Consider the following 9,706-nt stretch of genomic DNA (forward strand, 5'->3'; position numbering starts at 1 on the left):
AGGAAAAGAAAAGGAAAAAAAGAGTCCTTTTCTCTGATACACTGGAAGGTTCAGCAGGGATCGTCTAATACCCTGCAGCTCTCCTGACCCAGTACGTTACCAGGTGGGCTTCAGGGGAACCTTCTCATCAGTCTTCGAGATACCATGTGGTACTGTACATGGCCATACACGATGTCAGTGTTAGGCCGATGATTAATCACACCTGAGTTAGGCTCAATTTCCCTTAAAAGGCAAACCAAAGACTTTATCAGTTTTAATAACACTGGCAGACACTTTGGACCAGCTTAACAAAGCTGCTCTATCTCTGGTACATGACCTGAATTTGAATCGTTTTCTCTGGAAGAAAGGAACTAAGGAAATGTTATGCTTATCAGACCTGTAGTTTAAAATATCAAAAGTAGTCAAAAATTYTTGACACAGCTTTTTGTTTTGATATTGGAGATCATGTATACAGGAACACGATGCACATGCACGCAGGGACACACATACAAGCACTGTGCCCAAACGTGGTCATTACCTTCTGATAAACAGCACTGCTGTTTCTCCAAATTTCAAACTGATAAGCTGTGCTTTTTTCGGACATATACTGACTGAACTGGTTGCATCCCCAGATGCTTGTTTTTCTATTGAGTGCCCATTTTCTCCTACATTGATTACTGCATAAACCTCCTCTCCCTCCTAGTATCTGCTATCAGTCACGTTAYTGTGTTACTAAATTTTAGGCAATAAAAATATCAGTGGGTTGAAATCTTTCAGATCATACATAAGCTATGATGTCTTGATCAACTAAAATACTAAGTTTTATCTGTAAAGGTCTGTCTGGATCAGCAGTTACGCTTTTAGCATTCTTCCCCATGCTTTTGTCAAAGTTCTGGACATTTTGCACTAGGAAGAAATCAAAAAAAGAAATATACAAAATAGTCAACTAGACTACAGGAAAGCTATATGAAATCCATACTCTTTATGCAACACTGCATGATTTTGCATATTAAAATTTGTAGTTATCATTATACTTTGATCATCAGAAGAATAGCTACCACTTCATTATAATTTAATTTTTCCTTGCCTTATCTACTGAAGATATAAGAGATAATTATTTGATTGCATATATAGAAAACCCCATGCAAAATTGTCATAGATAAAGATATCTTGTAAATTAAAAGGCAGGATAAACTACTGACATGTACTGGGCAGACTTGTTAGCATGAATAAAAAAATGGAAAACAATACTGAGCCTCAGCTACAGCTCTGAAAGTCTATTTTATAGAAAAGTACTTGGAGGCTTGGCATATGCAACTGATATCTTTGTAATGCTTCCATTTTTTGCTGCTGTAGAGAACTACATTTTTATTAATATAAATTTTTTTTTATTAAAAATCCTCAGGACATAGAGTTCATAAGTATGTTAGTGGTATCGGGGGTGTCATTTCCAGTTCTGTAAAGGATTTCAGGCTAATCTGATATGCTTTGTCTCCTCCTTCAGCATCTCTTCCCCGAACATTTACAAAAACAACATGCTCGGGAATCAAAGCTGCGCCAGCTTCTGCAGACAATGGACGGCCCCAGGTTAGTTTTCGTTGTTCTCCCCTTTGCCAAGCTATTCACTGATTGTGCATATTTTATACTCTACAACCTCAGCTCTCTGGAATGTCTTAAAAACCACGATAATTAAGCTGCTCTCAGCTGATCTTTTGTTTTCAAACCATATTTAGAAATATTTCTTCAAACTACAATAATTCAGAACACAAAGTACACAGGCTTTGACTACAAATGTTTGCTCCTCAGCTGCAGGCCTTCTYTCTCATTAAGGGGCAGATTCTGAGAACTTTTTTCTTCAAGTATATGAAAATCAATCTTTCGTTGTAAAACTTTACACCAGTTCTTATGAAAGGCCAAACATTTTTTTTTTCAATTATTATCTATGGGTACTGGTATAAGTACTTGATGAGATCTTTTTATCAGAAGCAAAACTGCTCGCAGGATAATATAAAATTCATGGGGAAGAAGTCTATCAGAATCCGGCCTGCTAGTAGAAGCAGTTGTACTACTGACGTGATGGAGGGCAATGCCATCGCAGTGGCACTGATTCATTTTAAATGTCATTGCTTTAAAATGCCAGCAGTCGAGAGCCTCTGGACAGGCTCTCTGCTAGCGTAAATCAGCTTAGCTTGGTTGACTTCAGGAGAACTACAGCGATCTAAACCAGCTGAAAATCTGGGCCTTTGAGCTGAGCCTTCATCCTCACCGGAGTGGGGGGAAAAAGTCGGCGCTGCACAGCCCAGTGTCTTCGCAGGTTCTCGCCGAGCGCAGCCCCACTGCGGCGAGCCACGACGGCAGGGCAGCACAGAGCAGGGCCCCGACTTCCCGCGCCACGGTGAAAGACCCCTCAGAGAGCGGTTTGGTGGCACAGCAGCAAAATCCCTCTGGCTGACACRGACTGCACCAACTGCTAACTAACACCAGTGCACCGCCAGTCCCTSCTAACAAGTAAAACCTGCTAGAGCAGACAAGGCCAAAACGGGCTTTAATCAGAACAGTTGTCAGGCCTCTATTACTGGAGGCTCCCACGGCACCCAACTCTAAAAGATAACAGAATGAATTTTTGATGTGAACAGCACTGGAGAAGTGGAAGTAGCATTAAAAATATTCCCTCTAACTGCTGGATCCTCCCAGTATTCCACGTTTTAACTTTTATTCACCATACAGCCAAACTATTTCAGTCTGAGACTTTTAAACCTACAGATGCTTTCAGCTCCAGGCATTTTAAATAAGCCCAGTGGAAAAACTAGACTCATTTATAGCTCAAAATGGCATCAGTTAATTGCAACATACAAACCAAGAACAACAAAAAAAAAGAAAACAAAATTAAAGCTGGCTCAGAAACTAACAATAGTATTTTGACTGAGAAAACACATTAGTATTTTAACTACAAAGGCATCAAAGCGCTTTGGTTCAAAACTTCACTTATCCTACGGAATTCTATTTTCAGCTACTTTATTTGTACACAGACAAATCAGAGAGACTGCTATGATATTCCAGTCAATTATGGCTCATATTTAACTGCTCAGATAGTTTCTTTACTTATCTTTGTGTAAATAACATTACAGTTATTTACTGTAAAGTACAGTAAAGCACTTCCCATATAAACAAGTAAGAAGGGATCTATTTCCTCAAAATCCCATCAGATAGTATTTCACTTTTTAAAGGTACAAGTGACTTGTATTTGTCCTAACATYCATTTTTCTCACAATTCTGAAGTATTTTTCAGTCTATGGTCCTATATTCAGCAATGACCTAGCACGTTTAAAATGATACAAAATTGGGATTTTTAAGTCCCTAATCCTGCGTGAAGATTCCTAATTTAGATAACCAAATGCTATCAATATTGAACTTAATGATGGATACAGAAATTAAAGTTCTCAAGTACATTAAGCTAAAATACCACATGCATTTCAAACAGATCTAATATACGGCTCATACCATATCACACTGAGCACAATCACAGGATTTAGCTTAGCTTTTCAGTCCTCCCAATATCACTTTACACTAAGAGAGAAGGCAAACKCATGGTGCCATCTTTCCTCTCTCAAACCCAGTGACATTCCAGCCGCCTTTGCCTGTAAGGAGCTGGCTCTGTAGCATTTTAACTTTACAGAAAACTGGCTGTAACCTATAGTGAACTAAGATGAATGTGGCATTCTTAATTCCCTTTCCAATTAACCTATTCGCATGTGTTTCAGTAATTATACAGCTTTGCATACCTAACAAGAAATGCTGCACTGTGCAAGATCAAGAGYCCATGTAGCTCAGTAATCTGCCTTCAGCAAGCGTGTAGGAGGTGGCATTTAGGGAGAACACTGTGGTCCCTTCCACTCATGCTCCCCCAGCATTCACAGCCGTTGGATGAAGACGACAGAGAGACTGGGGGAACATCACTGCCTATTCCTGATAGCACCTGTTTCGAACCTGTCGTCCATTAATTTGTCTAATCTGGTTTTGACCCTAGYGATACTCTGCTGAGGGTTGGACTAGATGATCTCCAGAGGTCCCTTCCAACCTTACCATTCTATGATTCTATGATTCATCTCCGCAACATCCTGTGGCAACAAATTCTACAAGTTCACTACTCGCTGCAGAAAAATGCACATGGAAATGGATCTCCTACTAGCTTCATCAAGTACTCCCAGATCTCTTGATGCCTAAACTGCTCTTTTTTTTAGCTTCCACTTTCATGATTGAGGTGAATATGACTTTGATCATATTCCCCTTTGGCCTCCTTCTCTCAAAAATTCCAGTCCTTCTAGTGTCTCTTTGCACAGCAATAGCTTTCTATCCTTGATCATTTTGCTGCCCTTCTTTGAACCTTCTCTAACTCCACTCTATCCTTCTTGAGATGTGCAGATCAGAACAGCACATTACTCACAGTGAAGTGCACCAGTCTGAAATGCTGGAATAAAATGCCAACTTTCTTGCTCTCAATACACTCCTCTGAAGATTCTTGACATTTTTTGGCRTCTTTGGCTGCCATTGCACATTGAGCTGATGATTTAAGAAACCTGCCAACAACTCCAAGATCACTTTCCTGAATTGTAACTCTCAGCTACAAATTCACTATCACATTAGCACAGTCTGGACTATTCTACCATCGGCTACAGTTATCTAGACCCACAGATCCTTTTTTTYCCAAATGATTTCAGTTTTATGAGGCCCTTCTGAAGTTCCTCACCATCAGCATAACGTTTAACTACCTGAAAGAGTTTAATGCCTTAGAAGCTGGAGATTTCAYACAGAGGGCACTCTCTTCTGGTCATTGATGAAGGTATTGAGTAAACCTGCTCTCAACACTGCACCCTTGGGAACTGATTCTTCATTAATGATACTCCCTAAACCTGCAACAGATTACACAGTTCTTCTTTTACAACTAGGTGGAGTTTATTCTTTCCCTCAGTCTTCTATCAATCATTGTCTCTCAATCAAGAGACACCTGATCAACTGATCTAACACTGGCCAGCACACTCCTGATCGAAGTGTCCGGGTGTCAACCAGGAGACTCCATTAGGACCACACTAGTACTAAAGGCATGTTTATGTTGTGTTCTATATGCTGGCTCAGCTACTCTGATTAGCAGACGCTAGGCACTTGACTGGGAAAACATAGCATTCACTGAGAACCAATTATTCCCACCGAGCTCCTCAGTAACTTACCCCAGAGCGCTGCCTGCTGCACCAGGATGGCTTGTTAGACTTGAGGTAGCTCATATACAGCACAGTTAGTCATCCAGCCAGAAGACAGTATGAAGAGCAATGACGTTCATCCACTTTTATTAGGAACAATTTACCATTCTACTTCTCCTTTCCCAGTCTGAAACACTAAATCAGAAATTTTTCTCATCTTTTCTATTGATAAGCCACATGATTTTATTTCCTATTTTAAGTATATCAATATACCAGTGCAGCTATTTCAGATGTATCTACTATACACCATGTATAGTAAGGACACACACCAAGAGTAGGGAAATCGAACACTGGGAAACATTTGAAGATACGGCTGTGGCACAGATCRGGCTTCAGAGGAATCTTTCACTCCGCCAGCACCCTTGAGCTGCAGCACTTGTCACTTCACAGCTCCATGCAAAGTGCTGTACTCCAAAGGGATTTCACCCCCTTCCACAGAGCCAAATCCTACAAAAACTGGAAGAGAAGGTGGGAGGGGAACGAGAGAAAAGCGCAGCAGCAATATGCTGCTCTGGTATAGCTCTGCTGCACTGCAGACTGACTTCAACACGCAAAGGCTTGAGACAGACACCCCTTCTCTCCAACACTAGGCAGGGAAGAGACTAAAAGCCTGTTAGTTGGCAAGATCATACTTTATTCCCAAAGCCAGGAATGGAGACCAGATAGAGATTTCCTTATGATGATTCTTGCATCAAATAAAAAATTGTCTTTAATCATTTTGTCTTAAATGAATTAACCTCTAGCTTAATCTCATTTTTGACATATTGTTTGCTATATTGTGTGGAATTKCTGATCAAAATTCATAAAACTGATGACTGAAATGCATGACACGTTACAGTATTTAGCATTTATAAATGACTATTCTAATCCATCTGAAAAAATGATCTGCATGAAAGCCCTTTTCACCTGCCTTATTCTTTACACACCCAAAATTAAACAAAAATAGTAAGAAGCTTAATCTGCTCCCAATAACCATAGTGAAAACCGTCTTCTTAATTTGGGAAAGCTGCATTTTGGKATATTGAAACATAATTAACACTCTGTGGAGATAGCTGCCATGTATAAGGAGTAGCCAGGCAGAACTTTGGTTTTACTCCTCATTTCTAAAAGTCTAATAATAATGAAAAAAAGAAATCCTGCTAACAAGGTGGCTCTTTGATATGGATATCCTCCYTCTGGTCTGACTGTCCGTCAATGTATTGCTTTCATGGCAAGCAAGCTATGCTTTTTAAGACTTTCAGTGATAGCCTGCCACTGCCAGTTCTAATTCTGCAAGGCAGAGTTACGAATATATTTGAGAGCTCCTTGCAGGAGGTTACAAGGCACTGAGCTGGGGCACTCAGCGAGGCAGGACCAAAGCAAGCACCACGAAGGCAACGTTTTCCGCTCACAACCAACTCTGTATCAGTCCGGTCAGGACCCCTGACCATGAGACCTTATCCGGCAAGACAGCAGCTGTAACAGTACATTCACACCTCCACTACTAGGAATCAAAACACAAAATGGTTGAGCTAGAAGTAATTAGTGGCTAAGTCTCAATGATCTCATGCAGAATGAAACAACAGAAAAATCAAGAGTTAAGCTGGTTAGACGAGAATAAAGACAGGGCTATTAAACACAAAGCACTCAAGGATATGACTGATTTCACAAATCCTAATTATACAACTGGAAAATATCATAAGCAAAAATACTCAGTAGATTCAGTGAACATGCTCCTAGCATACCAGTTGAACTAGCTGGACAGCAGCTCAGTCAGCTGAGATTTTGATTTTCAATTTTCAAATTTCTATGCATTTATTTTTTGAATGCTATGTGAATAAAGGGAAATTCCTAAGCTGCTTTTTTTGGTTCAAGATGAAACTGCCCTTGTATTTACTGTAGCTCTGTCCATACTGCAGAAACGAACTAAGGTTTTTAGCTAGTTATGCGAATGACTGCAAACTKGTTGACTGCATAATATGAAAAATTATAATTTAATTTTATAGATAGCAATCTTTAGTATTAACATATTTTCATACAAGCCTAATAAATTGCACAAAGAATTATTGCATAACTCTGCCCATATCACCTGTTAACTYGACTTTGTTTAATCTAGAGCTAGTCAAAATAGACATCAGGCTTCTAAACAGTAACATCCAAAACAGTAGTTTAGAAAGTGTGATCTAGCCAAAGATTTACTTTAGAACATGTGAAGTGTTTCTCCTTTTTTTATTTATGATGCTACCTCATGGCTTGTATCTCCTATTTCCCAGATACACAGGGATAGCCAGGCTTTCTGGAAGTTTTTCTCTTATATAAATCATGCATGCTGTATATGATATCCCTTCATAAATGTTGCTTCACACACCACATGATTAAAACACTCAGTATTCCTGGCACAAAAATTATGCTAGTGAATTATGGCACTATGAAGTTTTGTGCCATTCAAAAATACAGAGAAACCTATCACGAAAAGATGATTCTTAAGGATCTGTTTGAGCRAAGTACAAGGCTGGGCAAACGCTGCTCCCAGCTGTGTTAACTTACTCCAAGYGTCTCGAGGGCCGACACGCTTCTTCCCAAAGACACCAATGGGACTTAGCTGTAAGTATCAAGTAGAGGCTAGACCACATGGAGAATAAAGGCAAGAAGAAATATTTCTTTATGAGTAACATTGCTGGCAATAATGTGCAATAATGTGGTTGAGGAGATATTAGCAAGCAATTAATATATCTGGTAGCATATGTCAGTGAGACATCACTGAGGAAAATAAAATTTATTATACTAAGTAGTAATACAGATCTCTATAGCACGGTAAATTTAAAATACTTTTTATCATGTGACATCAAGCATATGGTGCATTGCTGACTGGTGAATGACACAGCCTCTGAAAGGTCATTATTACCCTAATGAGAAAACCTGAAATAAAGGAATTAATTAGCTTTTAATTTATTTAGTATTCGGAAATAGAAAATAACACAGACTCCAGATGGCAGTTTGCAAAGTTAAGCAAAAGTGTGTGTGTGGGGGGGAAGTCTTCTCTCATTTTTTTCTGTAGCCTGGTATTTCATTCCAAGATGGAAAAAAGGAAGAAGTTACACGATCGTTCAAATTTTCATTTTTTAATGAGAAAAATGTGCAATAAATCTACTAGATTCAGAATTACAGTTAGGGTATTAAAATCTTAAGGACAAGGAGCTCATTCAATAAAAATTATGCCTGGTTCCTTCCCTTTAGCATCAAGCTTATAAGACTTGAAGAAATGTTACTTTCCAAGACTTGAGCAGATTTGCGACATGCACAAACCCAGTCACATTGCTGCAAAGGATCAGCTGGCTGAATGACAGGGGCAAACTTGTTTGAGATTTCTTTATTGAATATATTCTAGGACTACACTGAAAAAATAATGACTTCTGAAACATTAAATATCTTGATCGCAAAATATTAATCATACTAATGTAGAGACAGGTAGTATTTTGAATATATTCTGTATAAACAACACGTAGCCAGAGCACATCCGAGCGCTGGCTCTCTGAGCTCGCTCTGCAGAGCGCCCGCTCGGTACCCGAGATGCAGACTGACTTACCGACACCTTTCGCCGTGCATCTGAAAGCGAGTAYGGCCAGACAGGGAAAACGGGATTAGCTTGCTGAGGAAGCTCTCCAACAAAGCATGTAGATTAATACAGATTTATCAGAAAAGACTGTAGCTCCAAAAACCTCACTGTACTTCAAAGCATGGAGTAAGCAGTCTGTTTAAACAGCGAASAGCGACTGCTCGCCCCACAGTCCGATGGGGACAAAGTGCATATGAGGACATCCTAAACCGCCGACTAATGCAGACACCTCAAAGCTGCTATTTCCATGGCACTAAGCTACAGCGAGGCGCTCGCACAATCACAAAAGGGGAAAAAAATTAAAAGAAAACGCTAAATCTTCTCGTGCTACAAGTTTGCAGCCCTAAAATCAATTACGCTTTTAAAGCAAGCGGTAAGTAAAGCTTTGGAATTGTTTACAGCGTTTGGAGGTTGAAGGTTGGGTACACGGTATGATGCCCCCAAACTTCTTTTTGCCGTCACAACGAGCCCAGCTTTGCTTTGGTTCCTTTTCTGACTAAAATGACTCATGACAGGTTTATAGCATTAATTTCTTCTTCTACTGCACTCCTTATGTTTTCTTTATAGCATAAATCACATTCCTAGTAATAGATAAGTTAAGACCCATATAGATCACTTGCCGGGATTTTATATCACAACAGATTATTGTTCTTTATTGTGCTCTCAGGATGTGAGGCCTTAACGATCTCAGTCAGAAAGTGATACAGTGATAAAATGTAAAGAACTTTAAATGAAATGATTTCTTAGGACCATATTACTAATAAAGCCACAAGGATTTCTATGGGATATTACTGGTTTTCAAAAGGTAGTTAGACCTGCGAGTAACATTTGTTTTCTTTTTAGAAAGAAATACATATATATATATATATATATATAT

General features: G+C 39.3%; 1 long non-coding RNA gene across 1 annotated transcript in view; it reads right to left on the reverse strand.

The window, feature by feature from the left end:
* Nucleotides 1-9,706, reverse strand: part of LOC146595083 (uncharacterized) — a 213,087-nt gene that overhangs the window by 76,997 nt on the left and 126,384 nt on the right. The window lies entirely within an intron of this gene.

Source organism: Rhea americana, unplaced genomic scaffold (assembly GCF_003343005.1).
Source record: "Rhea americana isolate MKP2758 unplaced genomic scaffold, rheAme1 scaffold_24, whole genome shotgun sequence".
NCBI classification, from domain to species: domain Eukaryota; kingdom Metazoa; phylum Chordata; class Aves; order Rheiformes; family Rheidae; genus Rhea; species Rhea americana.